Source organism: Lepisma saccharinum, chromosome 10 (assembly GCF_977018435.1).
Source record: "Lepisma saccharinum chromosome 10, izLepSacc3.1, whole genome shotgun sequence".
NCBI lineage: Eukaryota > Metazoa > Arthropoda > Insecta > Zygentoma > Lepismatidae > Lepisma > Lepisma saccharinum.
The window spans coordinates 54,055,997-54,075,670 of record NC_139238.1 but is presented as its reverse complement, the minus strand read 5'-3'; positions in this window follow the sequence as shown (position 1 = coordinate 54,075,670).

Genomic DNA, 19,674 nt, shown 5'->3' with positions numbered 1-19,674 from the left:
AATGAAAAAATTGATAGATCTACAGTGGCACCGGCATGTGCAATTCCTGCAGATAGGGGAGGATACACTGTTCAACCAGTTCCGGCACCACTTTCTACAACTCTTCCTGATAATAGTAGAGTTAATGATGGTGGGAAGGCCATGTCGGGGGACCCAATTATTACGGGTACTAATCAATTTCCAAATCCTACAAGAGAAAATTTAAAAAATGCGTGTGCTGTTACAATTACATTGTAGATTTGATCATCTCCAATCAAACTTCCTGGCTGACCTAATTCTATTCGGATTAAGATACTCAATGTAGTTCCAACTATTCGTGATCATACCCCGTAAATTAAATATATTGTACCAATATCTTTATGGTTAGTAGAAAATAATCATTGTTGCAAGAATGAAATGAATCAAATGAAAGGTGATAAACTGTAAATTTATTTATCTCTAAGAATAGTTTTGGTCCTATAGGCGAAATGTAATAATGAAAACGCTGTTAAGACTCTGTGAAGCATAATAATTTAACATTTTAATGAAAATCATCTCTGGCTTGGTCTGTAGAGAAAATGAGTTTCAAACGAATATTACCATTTAACGCGTATTTCTCGAAAAATCAAGTATTCATCCTATAGTCCAAATGTCACATATAAACGCTTAACAGGCTCTGAAAAGCTTAATAATTCAACATTTTCATGAAAATCATGTCTGGTTAGGTTTGTAGATGCTTTTAAGAGCCTGATAAGCATTTTAATTATTAATTTTATCCTATAGGATTAAAACTTGATTTTTCGAGAAATTCACGTTCACTTCTAATACTCATTTGAGACTCATTTTCACTATTACCAAGCAAGAGATGATTTACATTAAAAAGTTGAATTATTATGCTTTTCAAATCTTGAAAAGCGTTTAATTATCAAATTTGGACACTGGGATGAATAATTAATTTTTCGAGAGATTCAATTTCAATGCTAGCGCTCGTTTGAAACTTATTTTCTCTACAGACCAACCCAGAGATGATTTTCCTTAAAATGGCTAGGTCTGTAGTGAAAATATTATTTGATTGAATATCTTTAATTTTTATTGGATTAGTTATATATATTTCTTCTATAGTTATTAATTATAGAGGCTCTTATGTAGAAGGAGATTATAATATAAATCGATTTATTATTTTAGTCTTATTGGATCTATAATGTTTTTAATTGTTTCTCCTAATATTATTAGAATACTATCCACACTACTATCAAAAAAACAATTACAGACCGAAAAAAAAGATCACCATTTGAGTGTGGGTTTGACCCAAAATCCTCAGCACGAATTCCATTTTCTTTAAAATTCTTCCTAATTGCACTAATTTTTCTCACTTTTGATGCAGAAATTGTATTACTACTTCCAATAAGAAATATTATTACTAATTCAAAACTAATATATTGAATATGTGTTAGATTATTATTTTTATTAATCTTACTTTTAGGTCTATATCATGAATGAACTCAAGGATCACTACAATGAGCATGCTGGAGTAATAGTTAATACTAACATTTGAGTTGCATTCAAAAAGTATTGAATAATTCAATTAATTTATTGAGCAAGAAACAAAAGCAATCAGGTTCGACCTGAATAAATTGGTACATATTATTCTTGCTTACTTAACTGAAGCCAAAGGAAGGCGGCATTTTAATGTTAATAATAAAGTTAGGGTTAACTCCCCGGTTAATAGGTATAATATTAAGAGAAGGCTGCTAACTTCCATCTTTAGTGGTGAAATTCCATTAATACTCTTATACTATTTCTTTCGTATAAAATGAAATTATCTTTTCATGATAAAGCTGGACTTCTAAATAAATCCAAGAAATGTTTACAGAACTAATCTACCCTTCCTAATAACTTCAATATTATACTTTATTATAAGCTATATAAACACATATAAATTATTAATAAAATTACTATTAAAAATGAAAATATAAAATAAATATTAAAATAATTAGTTGAATATTTAGAGAACCACTAATTATGTATTTATACACCCCCTGTCCACCTATCAACTCACTTCATCCATAATCGATAGTCCTAATGTATAAACCCCCCGTAGAAAATGAACTACTAATTAAGCCACCCGAAGATAAGTAAGGGAAAAATCATATTCCTCCTAATAAATAATATATTATCTTATTATTAAAAAATGGATAATTTTCGAATAGGAAAGACGTAATATTATATCCAATTCATCCACCTAATAAAATACAAATGATTGCTTCTATTTTCAGGTTAAGTGGAATAATAATAACAAAAACAGAGGGAAAAATTAATCATATTAAACCAGAGCCACCTACAACGGATAGTAATTATATACCTAATATGCCCTTAAATATGCCCCAGCGTCCAAATAATAAACCAACCGAAAACTATAAGCTTTAGTTATACCAGTAGAAATTCATAACAAAATAAATATTACTAAATTAAAAGAAGACATACTTAATATTTCCAAAATTAAATCTTTAGAATAAAATTCAGCCAAAAATGGGATCACACATACAGCAAGACTAGAAATTAATATACAAGAAATAGTTATTGGCATCTTATTAATTAAGCCCCCCATGCAGCGGATATCCTGAACATCTCCTATAACATGGATAACCATACCAGCAAATAAAAGTAATAAGGACTTAATTATTTTGTGCGTCAATAAATGAAAAAATGACAACTCCTTAAGGCAGCTGCGGAGTTTCCACTTGATGTGTTGCGTAATTCCATTGATGAGTGGCCACGAAGACTTCAGAAGTGTGTCAGTGCTAAAAGTTGGCCATTTCGAATAATTATTTGTGATTTTGGTTCATAATGCATCCATGCATCTCATGTTATTCTGATATTACAATATCTCTCACCATTTTGTGTCTATTTACTTACAACTTTGGGACAGTATTTATGGTAAGACTAGGTATTGATACTGAAGCAACGAATACTCCGATTTTATAAAATCAGAATTTGACTCATACATGACCCCAACAAATGAAATAACAATATGCTCATTTCGATTATTAGATGTGGATAACCGAACAGTATTACCAATTAATATAGATATTCGAGTATTAGCTACATCTGCAGATGTATTACATTCATGAGCCATACCATCCATAGGAATTAAAATACATGCCACTCCAGAGCAGCTTAACCAAGCAGGAATTAGTCGAATTGGTCAATTTTTTGGACAATGTTCAGAAATTTGTGGATCTAATCATAGATTTATACCAATTATTATTGAAACTACAACTCACAAATCTCTTATTAATTGATTAATAAAAATTATACAAGAATCATTAGATGACTGAAAAGTAAGTAATGATCTCGTAATGGTCTCATAAACCGCAAAATAGTAATTTGACAACTACTTCTAATGAAAACAGTAGTTAATACATAAATAACATAGGAGTGTCAAACCTAAATTATTTTTATAGATTCTTTTTTATCCCACAAATATATCTGTTAAACTGAATTATTCCATTTACAACATTTATATTAATTTATTTTCTATTTATAATTGTTAACTACTATAATTATAATTAATTACTAAATAATAACAATTTTAAAATAGAAAATAAACCAAAAATTAAAGACTGTAGGTGAAATGGTGATAACAAAATTATTCTCGTCATTCCACCCAACATCATCAATTATAAATTTATCACAAAATTGAATTCCTGGGGTTATTAATAATTCCAACTCCATTTTGATTAGTTCAGTCACGGACCTCTATGTTAAATAACATAATAATAGTAAAATTACATCTTATTAATTAAGCCCCCCATGCAGCGGATATCCTGAACATCTCCTATAACATGGATAACCACACCAGCACATAAAAGTAATAAGGACTTAATTATCTTGTGCGTCAATAAATGAAAAAATGACAACTCCTTTAATCCCATAGATAATGTTAACATTATTAACCCTAGCTGTCTTAATGTAGATAAAGGAATAATTTTCCTCAAATCATATTCAAAATTAGCACCTACAGTAAAGTGAAAAAGTGCTCCCCTGTGCATAGCACCACGCCATGAAGGCGTATAGGGGGTGTGAGGGTAACGCCCCACACTTTCTTGATCCCGGTCGTGAGTGGGGGTGATGTGATCAGCATCACGCCCCTGACCCCCCAGGGTTTCCCCCAGGTACCCATGTTATTCGACGCTGGGTGGGCGCCGGGGCCGCTTCCATCGTTAGAAAAGTAACCGGATCGAACCCGGGACCTTGAGCATGGTAGTCAGACGCGTTATCGACTGAGCGACCGCGGCCATAAAATTAGCACCAACCACAGCTATAAATATTGTTAACCCAGATAATAATAAGAGCCCCCTACCAAGAACAGTATATATTAATATATCCCCAAAACGAATTAATAAATAAACCCCAGCAGTAACCAAAGTAGAAGAGTGAACCAATGTAAAAACTTGGGTTGGTGCAGCCACAGCTGCTGGTAATCATGCAGAAAATGGAATTTTGTTTTTCCAGCAATAATAATAAATCTAGTAATTAATATTATATCAAAATCAGAAAGTAATCATAAATAATAAATATAATTCAAGCTACCGTAGTGTAAATTTCAAGTAATAGATAATAAAATAAATACATCCCCAAATTCGGTTGCATAGAGCAGTTAATATTACAGCAGAAGAGGAACGAACATTCTGATAGTAAATTACTAGACACTAAGAAACTAATCCTAAACCATCCGATCCTAAAATAATTCTAATAATATCAGGAGAAACAATTAAAAACATTATAGATCCAACAAATAATAAGACTAAAATTATTAATCGATGTAGATTATCTCTTTCTATATAAGAGCCTCTATAATTAATAACTATAGAAGAAATATATATAACTAATCATATAAAAATTAAAGATATTCAATCAAATAATATTATTATAACAAAATTAGAACTATTCAAATTTACAATACTTCATTCAATAAAAATTGTAACATCCGTAATTAAAAATATTATTCCTAATAGCAATAAAATTATTCTACTAATTAATAAATTAATTGACACTATGCTTGTAATAAAAAAATTAAAAACCATTGATTCTAGAACTTTTTAGTTACCACTAAGTCCAGAACTAACTATTCTACTTAAACTACTTAAATAATTTAAATTCAATGAAATATTGGAGATCAATAAATAATTTGAAAATTTAATGGAAATAAATGACAAAATAATAATAAGTAATCACGAATATTACTTCTTCAACAAGAAGATATATTATAATATATTCCGTGCTGAGTATAGGAATATAAATATAATGTATAACCAGCACTTAAAAAAGAAAGCAATGCAACCCCTATAAAACTAAAGTATGATCACCCAATTATTCTATTTAATAAACTAATATCCCCCAAAAATGCTTTTCATTCCCTAAAAAGCTAAATAATTCAACACTTTAATGTAAATCATCTCTGGCAGGGTCTGTAGAGAAAGTGAGTTACAAACACGTACTAGCATTGAACGCGTATTTCTCGAAAAATCAAGTTTTCATCCTATAGTCGAAATTTCTCAACTAAAACGCTTTTCTGGCTCTGAATTGCATAATAATTCATTATTTTCATGAAAATTATCTCTTATTTATTATAGATTTAATAAAAATAAAGAACAAATTGTATTATAAATTTCACCTAATAAATAAAATATAAACAACCAAAAATTAATTATTACTACAATTAACCCAACAACTCTCCACTTATGTCCCCACGTCTAACCGCGGCAGCTGGCACGAATTTAGCCGGACAAATAAATATTAAAATTTAAAATCCTGAAATTTAATTTACATTAAAATTAAACAAACCCACACACTGCGAACCGTCAAACTCAAACATGCCGTCTCAACGCATAAAAAATTGCCGGAAATTTTACCTCTCTTTAACAAATACATATTTAAAATTTAATTAAGAAGATTCAAGCTAGAATAAAACTTTAATTTTAAGATATAAAGAGAGGTTCTTGTTATTATATAATATGCATTATATTAAATTAAACTATAATTAGAAATTATCTCACGAGAATTTGTGCTATACAGATATATTAACTTCTTCTTTCTCTAGATTCGTTAAGTATTAAAATGACATATTAAGTAAATCAATTACTTTAAGTTAGCTACAAACACTTAAAAAAAAAAAATTAAAAGCAATACTGAAGTATTTTATATTATTTAATAAATAGGTTTCACTTATTAATCATAAAAATAATAGTCCAGTAAATAATATTATTAGCCCATTAATATAATTTATTTATATATAAGATGTCTGAAAAAGGATTTCCATGATAGGGTAAAGTATACATGAAATTTAACATGTTCTTATTATTTGTAATAAAATTATTTTTCTAATTGAAAGAATTAAACTTTCTCCAATGGTATCAAACTCCATAGTGCATCATACACCAAAATATAATAAAAAGGTAGAGGGCTCATACCCCACATATGAAGGTTTATAATTAATCCGTCTATTTTTAATGCTTACAACCCCCCCAAAAATAATATTCCTATTAACCCTCACAATAGGAACTCATGATATGGAGCCTAAATAGGCTTAGAAATTAATTTAATATCTTTTATTCCATTAATTTCTACACCAAATAATCAACGAAATACAGAAGCATCACATAAGTACTTCTTAATTCAAGCGCTAGCATCATCAATAATTTTGACTGCAGCATTAATTGTAATTAATTCAATAAATTTCAATATACAAACCCAGCTTCTAACCATAGCTTTATTAATAAAAATAGGAGCAGTTCAATTCCATATTTGAATACCAGAAGTTATAGATGTAATAACGTGAATTAACTGTCTAATAATAACAACTATTCAAAGGGTTGCCCCATCAACATTACTTAGCTATGTAACCGACAATTTAAGCTTAATTCTAATTGTAACAATTAGAACATCAGCAATTATTGGAGCAATTGTGGTGGATTAAATCAAACCTCATTACGAAAAAATTATAGCCTTTTCATCAATTAACTACATATCATGAATCATTCTAAGAATTACATCAGAAGATAATACTTGATTAATATATTTACTACTATACACTCTTATAACCACCTCCGCCATTATATTATTTTCAATAAACAAGACATACTACGTCCATCAACTGTTTATATTAAAACTTTCCCCTATTAAAAAAATGTCCTTATTTATATCAATACTATCTCTTGGAGGTCTCCCGCAGCTACTAGGATTTTTATCAAAATGAATAGTAATTATCCAAATAACCAACTTTAAGCAATTAATTATAATTATGATCCTAATTAGTATATCATTATTAACCCTATACTATTACTTACGAAACTCCCTCACATCACTTTTAATAAATTATAAAATTAATATATGAAATATTACTAATAACAAACCATTAAATTTAAAAGAACAAGTATTATCAGTAATTACAATTTTTATATCAATTTGTGGAATGCCTCTAATTCAACCAATTTACATATCTATATAAGGTCTTAAGTTAATTTTAAAATAATGACCTTGAAATTCATAAATACTTGGCATTCTTTTAGGCCTTAATACATACAACGTATCATCTTGAAATTGCAATTCAAAATTATATTCTTAACTATCAAGCCAAAATTAATGAGAGTTTAAAACTCATAAATAAATTTAGTTTCTCACCTATCATTTCAGTCATCTCATTCTTGCAACGATGATTATTTTCTACTAACCAATAACGATATTGGTACAATATATTTAATTTTCGTGTATGATCAGGAAAAGTTGGAACATCAATTGAGTATCTTAATCCGTATAGAATTAGGTCAGCCAGGAAGTTTGATTGGAGATGATCAAATCTTCAATGTAATTGTAACTGCACACGCATTTATTATAATTTTTTTATAGTAATATCTATTATAATTAGAGGGTTTGGAAATTGATTAGTACCCGACATGGCCATCCCACGACTACTACCACCATCATTAACTCTTCTATTATCAGGAAGAGTTGTAGAAAGTGGTGCAGGAACTGTTTGAACAGTGTATCCTCCCCTAACTGCAAAAATTGCACATGCCGGAGCCTCTGTAGATCTATCAATTTTTTCATTACATTTAGCAGGAATCTCCTCTATTCTAGGGGCAGTAAATTTTAGTACAACAGTAATTAATATACGAACTATAGGAATATCTATAGTACGAGTGCCATTATTTGTGTGATCAATATTAATTACTGCAGTTCTCCTATTATTATCACTACCAGCTCTAGCAAAAGCAATCACCATACTACGTATTAACAGATCGAAATTTAAACACCTCATTTTTTGACCCATCAGGTGGTGGAGATCCTATCTTATAGCAACACCTATTCTTATTCTTTGGACATCCAGAAGTATATATTCTAATTTTACCAGGATTTGGAATAATTTCACATATTGTAACTCAAGAAAGAGGTAAAAAAGAAACATTTGGAGTCCTTTTAATAATCTATGCAATAATAGCAATTGGATTTCTAGGATTTATTGTATGGGCACATCATATATTTACTGTAGGAATAGATGTTGACACACACGAGCATACTTTACTGCAGCTACAATAATCATTGTTGTACCAACAGGAATTAAAGTATTTAGATGAATTGCCACACTCCACGGAAAACAAATTAATTACTCCACATCAATATTATGAGCATTAGGATTTATTTTCTTATTTACAATAGGTGGATAGACAGGAGTAGTACTAGCAAATTCATCACTAGATATTGTACTACACGATACAAATTATGTTGTAGCACAATTTCATTATGTATTATCTATAGGAGCAGTATTTGCTATTATAGCAAGACTGGTACATTGGTTTCCACTATTTACAGGAGTAATAATATATAACATAATAATAGTAAAATTACATCAACAATTCAAAACATTTTTAGGAACAATTAATCACCAAGGAAGAACTCTAATATTTAATAGTATATTTTCCTTAATTCTATTTAATTATTCAATAGGATTACTCCCCTATGTATTTACTTGATCAAGCAACTTAGTTTTTACCCTGCACTATTAATACCAATTATAGTAGGTATTGAAATAATTAGAAATTTAATTCGTTCAATAACTTTAACAGTGCGATTAGCAGCAAATTTAATAGTAGGACACCTAATAATATCAATAATTGAAAATAAAGAAACAATATTAGAAATTATTGGACTTTCACTATTAATTTTATCACAAATTATACTAATTATTATAGAAATAGCCGTAGCATTTATCCAATCTTATGTATTTGCATTATTAATTGCTATTTATTCCAGAGAATCAAAGTAACTATTGTCAACAAAACCAAAACCACGCATTTCACTTAGTAAATCAGAGCCCATGACCAGCAACAGGAGCTATTAGAGCAATAATGTTAACAACAGGTATAATTAGATGATTTCACCAAAAAATATAATGCTATTATTAATAGGAGTAACAACTATACTCCTTACAATAATTCAATGATGACGAGACATTTCACGAGAAGGAACATATCAAGGATTACATACAAATCAAGTTATAATAGGACTACGATGGGGTATAATTCTATTTATTATTTCAGAAGTATTATTTTTCGTGTCATTCTTTTGACCACTTTTTCATAGAAGTTTATCCCCAACAATTGAATTAATCATATTATGACCACCAAGGGAAATCACCCCATTTAATCCAATACAAGTAACTTTATTAAATACAGCAATTCTACTAGCCTCAGGAGTAACAGTAACATGGGCCCACCATGGATTATTAGAAAAAAACATTCACATACAACTCAAGCACTTATATTAAAATTAATATTAGGAGTATATTTTTCTATTCTTCAGGCATATGAATATTATGAATCCCCATTTACTATTGCTGATGCAGTATATAATATAATTCAATTTACTTTATTTCGCAAGAAGCAAAAGCAATCAGCTTCGACCTTGAATAAATTGGTACATATTACACTTGCTTACTTAACTGAAGCCAAAGGAAGGCGGCATATTAATGTTAATAATAACATTAGGGTTAACTCCTCGGTTAAGGGGTATAATATTAAGGGGAGGCTGGTAACTTCTATCTTTAGTGGTGAAATTCCATTAATACTCTTATACTATTTCTTTAGTATAAAATTACATTATCTCTTCATGATAAAGCTGGACTTCTAAATAAATCCAAGAAATGTGTACAGAACTAATCTACACTTCCTAATAACTTCAATATGATGCTTTATTATAAGCTATATAAACACACATAAATTATTTATAAAATTACTATTAAAAATGAAAATATAAGATAAATATTAAAATAATTAGAATGTATTAGTTGAATATTTAAAGAACCACTCCTTATGTATTTATACACCCTCTGTCCACCTATCAACTCACTTCTTCCATAATCAATAGTCCTAATGTATAAACCCCCCGTATTAAATGAACTACTAATGAAGCCACCCGAAGATAATTAAGCTAAAAATCATATTCTTCCTAATAAATAATATATTATTTTATTTTTAAAAAATGGATAAATTTCGAATAGCAAAGACGTAATATTATATCCAATTCATCCACCTAATAAAATACAAATGATTGCTCCTATCTTCAGGTTAAGTGGAATAAATATAACGAAAACAGAATAAAAAACTAATCATATTAAACCAGAGGCACCTACAACGGATAGTGATAATAAACCTAATATGCCCTTAAATATTCTCCAGCCTCCATCATCAGAAAAAAATTGAAATGAGGCACCTCTATAAGACTTACCAACCACATAATAATTCAACCGAAAACTATAAGCTTTAGTTATACCAGTAGAAATTCATAATAAAATAAATATTACTAAATTAAAAGAAGACGTACTTAATACTTCCAAAATTAAATCCTTAGAATAAAATCAAGCCAAAAATGGTATCCCACATAGAGCAAGACTAGAAATTATTATACAAGAAATAGTTATTGGCATCTTACTAATTAAGCCCCCAATACAGCGGTTATCCTGACTTAAAACTTAAATATAGCGTGCGTCAATAAATGAAAAAATGACAACACCTTTAATCCGATAGATAATGTTAACATTATTAACCCGAGCTGTCTTAATGTAGATAAAGCAATAATTTTCCTCAAATCATATTAAAAATTAGCACCAACCACAGCTATAAATATGGTTAACCCAGATAATAATTAGAGCCCCCTACCAAGAACAGTATATATTAATATATCCCCAAAACGAATTAATAAATAAACCCCAGCAGTATCAAAAGTAGAATAGTGAAACAATGCAGAAACTTGGGTTGGTGCAGCCATAGCTGCTGGTAATCATGCAGAAAATGGAATTTGTGCACTCTTTGTTATTCCAACAATAATAATAAATCTAGTAATTAATATTATATCAAAATCATAAATTAATCATAAATAATAAATATAATTCCATCTACTGTAGTTTAATATTCAAGCAATAATTCATAAAATAAATAAATACCCAATTCGGTTGGATATAGCAGTTAATATTCCAGCAGAATAGGAACGAACATTCTGGTAGTAAATTACTAGACAGTAAGAAACTAATCCTAAACCATCCCATCCTAAAATAATTCTAATAATATTAGGAGTAACAATTAAAAACATTATAGATCCAACAAATAATTAGACTAACATAATAAATCGATTTATATTATAATCTCCTTCTATATAAGAGCCTCTATAATTAATAACTATAGAAGAAATATATATATGTAACTAATCCTATAAAAATTAAAGATATCCAATCAATTAATATCTTCACTACAGACCTTGCCTGTATAGAAAATGAGTCTCAAGTGAGTATTAGCATTGAACGTGAAGTTCTCGAATAATCAAGTTTCAATCCTATAAGTTAAAAGTAATAATTATAACGCTTATCAGGCTCTTAAAAGCATAGTAACTCAACATTTTAAAGAAAATCATCTCTGGCTAGCTCTGGAGTTAAAATGACTTTCAGACGAGTACTAGCATTGAACGTGAATCTATCGAAAAATCTAGTTTCGATCCTATAGGCGAAATGTAATAATTAAAACGCCTTTGAGGCTCTGAAAAGCATAATAATTCAACATTTTAACAAAAAATCATATCTGGCTTGGTCTTTATTGAAAATGAGTTTCATCGAATATTAGCATTTACCGCTAATTTCTTGTAAAACCTGGTTTTGATCCTATAGGCAAAATGTAATAATTAAAACGCTTTAAGACACTGAATAATAATTCAACATTTTAATGAAAATCATATCTGGCTTGGTCTGTAGAGAAAGTAAGTTTCAAACTAATAATAGCATTTATCGCGAAATTTTTGAAAAATCTTGTTTTGGTCCTACAGATTAAAAGTAATAAATAGAACGCCCTTCAATCAATTCAACATTTTAAAGAAAATCATCTCTGGCTTGGTCTGTAGTGAAAATGAGTTTCAAACAAATATTAACATTTATCACGAAATTCTCCAAAAATCAAGTTTTGATCCTATATTCGAAATGTATCAACTAAAATCTAGGTCTGGTTTTATAGGCCAAATGTAATAATTAAATCGCATTTAACAGTCTGAAAAACCTATTAATTCAACGTTTTAAGGAAAATCATCTCTGGGTTGGTCTGCAGAGAAAATGGGTTTCAAACGAATTTTAGCATTTAACGCGAAATTTTCGAAAAATCAAGTTTTGATTCTATATCAAAATGTAATATTTAAATGCTTTTCAGGCGCTGAAAACTTTACTAATTCAACATTTTAAGGAAAATCTTCTCAGGGTTGCTCTGCAGAGAAAATAAGTTTCAAACCAGTGCTAGTATTGAAAATGAATTTCCGGAAAAGTCAGGTTTTAATCCTTTAGTCAAAAAGTCGGAATTAAAACTCTTTTCTGGCTCTGAAAAACTTAATAAATCAACATCTTAATTTTTATAATCTTTGGCTAGGTCTGTAGAGAAAATGAGTTTCAAACGAGTACTAGCATTGAACGCGAATTCTTCCAAAAAATCAAGTATTGATTGTATATTCGGAATGTAATAATTAAAACGATTTACAGCAACTGAAAAGCATAGTAAGTTAACATTATCTCTGGCTTGGTCTTTAGAGAAAAAAGTTTCAATCACGTACTACCATTGAACGCGTATTTCTCGAAAAATCAAGCTTTGATCCTGTAGTCGAAATGTAATAATTCAAACGCTTTTCATTCACGTTATAATTATTACTTTTATTATAAAGGATTGAAACTTGATTTTTGGAGTAATTCACGTTCAATGCTAATACTCACTTGAGACTCATTTTGTATACAGACCAACCCAGACATATTTTCTTTAAAATGTTGATTTATAATTCTTTTCAGAGCCTCAATTATTATTATTCCAATTAACATGAAGATAGGAGCAATCATTTGTATTTTATTAGGTGGATGAATTGGATACAATATTACGTCTTTCCTATTCGAAATCTATCCATTTTTAATAATAAAATAATATATTATTTATTAGGAGGAATATCATTTTTAACTTAATTATCTTCGGGTGGCTTGATTAGTAGTTCATTTATTACTGGAGGACTATATATTAAGGCTATTGATTATGGATGAAGTGAGCTTATGGGGGGGCAGGGAGTGTATAAATATATAAGGAGTGGTTCTTTAAATATTCAACTAATACATTCTAACTATTTTAATGTTTATTTTAAATTTTCATTTTTAATAGTAATTTTATAAATAATTTATGTGTGTTTATATAGCTTATAATAAAGCATAATATTAAAGTTAATAGGAAGAAAAAATAATTATGTAAACATTTCTTGAACTTATTTAAAGTCCAGCTTTATCATGAAAACTTAATGTAATTTTATACTAAAGAAATAGTATAAGTGTATTAATGGAATTTCACCACTAAAGATTGAAGTTAGCAGCCTCCCCTTAATATTATACAACTTAACCGAGGTTATGTTATCATTAACATTAATATGCCGCCTTCCTTTGGCTTCAGTTAAGTAAGCAAGGGTAATATGAACCAATTTATTCAGGTCGAAGCTGATTGCTTTTGCTTCTTGCTCAATGTAGTAAATTGAATTATTCAATACTTTTTGAATGCAACTCAAATGTTATTATTAACTATTACTCCAACATGCTCATTCTAGTGATCCTTGAGTTCATTCATGATACAGACCTAAAAGTAAGATTAATAAAAATAATAATCTAACACATATTCAATATATTAGTTTTGAATTTGTAATAATAATTATTATTGGTAGTAGTAATAAAATTTCTATATCAAAAATGAGAAAAATTACTGCAATAAGGAAGAATTTTATAGAAAATGGAATTCGTGCTGAGGATTTTGGATCAAACCCACACTCAAATGGTGATATCTTTTTTCGGTCTGTAATTGTTTTTTTCTATAGTAGTGTGGATAGTATTATTACAATTGAGGTGATTATTATAATTATTATAATATATATATTATAATTATATTAATTATTTACTTTAATTTATTATAATCTTTTTAGTTCGAAGTTAAGCGTACTTTAAATACTCTAAGTAAATGTTATCCAGCTCATCAATAAATTGAAATATAAAGGAATAATAATTCTACGTCTACGAAGTGTCAATATCATGCTGCTGCTCAAATCCAAAGTGATGTGTTGGTGAAAAGATATGTCGAGTTAAACTTACTCCTAGGAATGTTGACCCAATAATAACATGTAGTCCATGAAATCCTGTTGCCATAAAGAATGTAGATTCATATACTGCATCAGCAATAGTAAATGGGGATTCATAATATTCATATGCCTGAAGAATAGTAAAATATACTCCTAATATTAATTTTAATATAAGTGCTTGAGTTGTATATGAATGGTTTTTTTCTAATTATCCATGGTGGGCCCATGTTACTGTTACTCCTCAGGCTAGTAGAATTGCTGTATTTAATAAAGGTACTTGTATTGGATTAAATGGGGTGATACCCCTTGGTGGTCATAATAGGCCTAATTCAATTTTTGAAAAATAATACTTCTGAAATACTAAATAGAATTATACCCCATCGTAGTCCTATTATAACTTGATTTGTATGTAATCCTTCATATGTTCCTTCTCGTGAAATGTCTCGTCATCATTGAATTATTGTAAGTAGTATAGTTGTTACTCCTATTAATAATAGCATTATATTTTGTTGGTGAAATCATCTAATTATACCTGTTGTTAACATTATTGCTCTAATAGCTCCTGTTGCTGGTCATGGGCTCTGATCTACTAGGTGATATGGGTGGTTTTGGTTTTGTTGACATTAGTTACTTTGATTCTCTGGAATAAATAGCAATTAATAATGCAAATACATAAGATTGGATAAATGCTACGGCTGTTTCTATAATAATTAGTATAATTTGTGCTAAAATTAATATTGAAAGTCCAATAATTTCTAATATTGTACCTGTATTTCCAATTATAGATATTATTAGGTGTCCAACTATTATATTTGCTGCTAATCGCACTGATAAAGTTATTGGACGAATTAAATTTCTAATTATTTGAATACCTAATATAATTGGTATTAATAGTGTTCGTACACCTTCCGGTACGAGGTGTGCTAATATATGTTTTGTATTATTAATTCACCCAAATAGTATAAATGATAATCATATTGGTAAGGCTAAGGTTAGAGTAAAAACTAAGTTGCTTGATCTAGTAAATACATAGAGGAGTTGAATTGTTAAATAGAATTATTGAAAATATACTAATAAATATTAGAGTTCTTCCTTGGTGATTAATTTTTCCTAAAAATGTTTTGAATTCTTCATGTATATTTACTATTATTATGTTATATAACATAGAAGTCCGTGACTGTATTAATCAAAATGGAGTTGGGATTATTAATAACCCCAGGAATGTTCTTATTCAATTAAGTGATAAATTTATAATTGATGATTTTGGGTCGAATGACGAGAATAATCTTGTTATTATTTTCAGTATTTAATTTTTGGTTTATTTTCTATTTTAAAATTGTTATTATTTAGTAATTAATTATAATTATAGTAGTTAATAATTATAAATAGAAAATAAATTAATATAAATGTTGTAAATGGAATAATCCCGTTTAACTGATATATTTGTGGGATAAAAAAGTATCTATAAAGATAACTTAGGTTTGACACTCCAATGTTATTTATGTATTAACTTACTCTCTTCATTAGATGTAGTTTTTATATTACTATTTTGTGGTTTAAGAGACCATTACTTACTTTTCAGTCATCTAATGATTCTTGTATAATTTTTATTTATCAATTAATAAAGGATTTGTGAGTTGTAGTTTCAATAATAATTGGTATAAACCTATGATTAGATCCACAAAAGAACATTGTCCAAAAAATAGACCAATTCGAATAATGTTAATTCCTGTTTGGTTAAGCCGCCCTGGAGTTTCATCTATTTTAATTCCTATGGATGGTATGGCTCATGAATGTAATACATCTCCAGATGTATTTAGTACTCGAATATCTATATTAATTGGTAATACTGATCGGTTATCCACATCTAATAATCGAAATGAGCCTATTGTTATTTCATTTGTTGGGGTCACGTATGAGTAAAATTCTGATTTTATAAAATCGGGGTATTCGTAGCTTCAGTATCATTTATGTCCAATAGTTTTAAGGTTGATTAATTTCATCTAATAAGTATAATAAACGTAGTGAGGGTAGTGCAATAAAAGCTAGGGTAATTGCTGGCATAATTGTTCATTTTGTTTCTAGCACTTGTCCTTCTAAAAGCTTTCGATTTGTTAATTTATTATTAAATAATGATGTTATTAGGTATCCTACTAATACTGTAATTATATTTAAAATTAATATTATGTGGTCATGGAAGAATATTATTTGTTCTATTAGTGGAGAGGATCTATCTTGTAATCGTATTTAATTTCAGGCTGCCACGTTTAAGTAAGGGTAATCCTTATATTTGAAGCTTAAATTCAATGCACTTCTCTGCCACCTTAGAAATTAGTTGTCAATAAGTAGTATCGGAAGTTCTGAGTATGTATGCTCGGAAGGAGGTGATTTTTGATATCGTTCAATTGATGATGCTTCTTGTAGGTTAAATAATGTTGGTCGAGCACTTGTTATACCCTCTCAGGTAATAAAGATTATAATAATTACTGCTGTAAATGATAAGATTGATCCTAATCTTGATACAATATTTCATATTGTATATGCATCTGGATAATCCGAGTATCGTCGTGGTATTCCTCTTAATCCTAGAAAATGTTTTGGAAAAAATGTTAAGTTGACTCCAATAAGAATGGAAATAAATTGAATTTTTAATCAATTTGGATTTATTATTACTCCTGTAAATCGTGGAAACCAATGTACTAGTCCTGCTATAATAGCAAATACTGCTCCTATAGATAATACATAATGAAAATGTGCTACAACATAATATGTATCGTGTAGTACAATATCTAATGATGAATTTGCTAGTACTACTCCTGTCAATCCTCCTGTAGAAAATAAGAAAATAAATCCTAATGCTCATAATATTGATGAAAAGTAATTAATTTGTGTTCCGTGGAGTGTGGCAATTCATTTAAATACTTTAATTCCTGTTGGTAGGCAATAATTATTGTAGCTGCAGTAAAGTATGCTCGTGTGTCAACATCTATTCGTACAGTAAATATATGATGTGCCCATACAATAAATCCTAGAAATACAATTCCTATTATTGCATAGATTATTCCAAGGTCTCCAAATGTTTCTTTTTTACCTCTTTCTTGAGTTACAATATGTGAAATTATTTCACATCTTGTTAAAATTAGAATATATACTTCTGGATGTCCAAAGAATCAGAATAGGTGTTGATATAAGATAGGATCTCCACCACCAGATGGGTCAAAAAATGAGGTGTTTAATTTTCGATCTGTTAATACGTAGTATGGTGATTGCTCTTTCTAGAACTGGTAGTGATAATAATAGGAGAACTGTAGTAATTACTACTGATCATACAAATAATGGCACTCGTTCTATAGATATTCCTATAGTTCCTATATTAATTACTGTTTTAATAAAATTTACTGCCCCTAGAATAGAGGAGACTCCTGCTAAATGTAATGAAAAAATAAATAGATCTACAGAGGCTCCGGCATGTGCAATTCCTGCAGATATGGGGAGGATACACTGTTCAACTAGATCCTGTACCACTTTCTACAAATCTTCCTGATAATAGTAGAGTTAATGATAATGGTAGTAGTCAAAATCGTATATTATTTAATCGTGGGAAGGCCATGTCGGGGACCCCAATTATTAGAGGTACTAATTCATTTCCAAATCCTCCAATTATAATAGGCATTACTACAAAAAAAATTATAATAAATGGTGTGCAGTTACAATTACATTGTGGAGTTGATCATCTCCAATCAAACTTCCTGGCTGACCTAATTCCATACGGATTAAGATACTCACTGGTGTTCCAACTATTCCTGATCATACCCCGAAAATTAAATATATTGTACCAATATCTTTACGGTTAGTAGAACATAATCATCGTTGCAAGAATGAGATGACTGAAATGATAGGTGATAAACTGTAAATTTATGTATCTCTAAGAATAATTTTGGTCCTACTGGAGAAATGTAATATTTAAAACGCTTTTCAGGCTCTGAAAAGCTTAATAATTCAACATTTTAATGTAAATCATCTCTGGCTAGGTCTGTAGAGAAGATGAGTTTCAAAGGAGTACTAGCATTGAATATGAATTTCTCGAAAAATCAAGTATTCATCCAATTGTCCAACAGTGATAATTTAAACGCTTTTTAAGATTTGAAAAGCATAATAATTCTTCATTTTAATGTAAATCATTTCTGGCTAGGTCTGTATTGTATACTTCAGTATTCGGGAAATTCAATTTCAATGCTAGCACTCGTTTGAAGCTAAATTTTTCTACAGACCAACCCAGAGATGATTTTCCTTAAAATGTTGAATTATTAAGCTTTTCAGAGCCTCAAAAGCGTTTTAGTTATTACATTTCGTATATAGGATCAATACTTGATTTTTCGAGAATTTCGTGTGAAATACTATTTGTTTGAAACTCGTTTTCTCTACAGAAAAAGCAAGAAATGATTTTCACTAAAATGTTGAATTAATATGCTTCTCAGAGCTTTTTAATTATTACATTTTGCCAATGGGATCAAAACTAGATTTCTCAAAGAAATTCGGTTTAAATGCTAATATTCGATTGAAACTCATTTTCTAAACAGACCAACCCAGAGATGTTTTTCTTTAAAATGTTGAATTAATATGCTTTGTAGAGCCTGGAAAGCGTTTTGATTATCACTTTTCGACTATAAGATCAAAACTTGATTTTTCTAGAGATTCACGTTCGATACTAGTACTCGTCTGAAAGTCATTTTCACTACAGACCTAGCCAGAGATGATTTTCATGAAAATGTTGAATTATTAAGCTTTTCTGAGCCTGAAAAGCGTTTATTTGTGAAATTTGGACTATAGGATGAATACTTGATTTTTCGAGAAATTCGTGTTATTTGCTAATATTCGTTGGAAACTCATTTTCTCCACAGACCAAGCCAGAGATGATTTTCATTAAAATGTTGAATTATTATCCTTCACAGAGTCTTAAAAGCGTTTCAATTATTACTTTCCGCCTATAGGACCAAAACTATTCTCAGATATGAA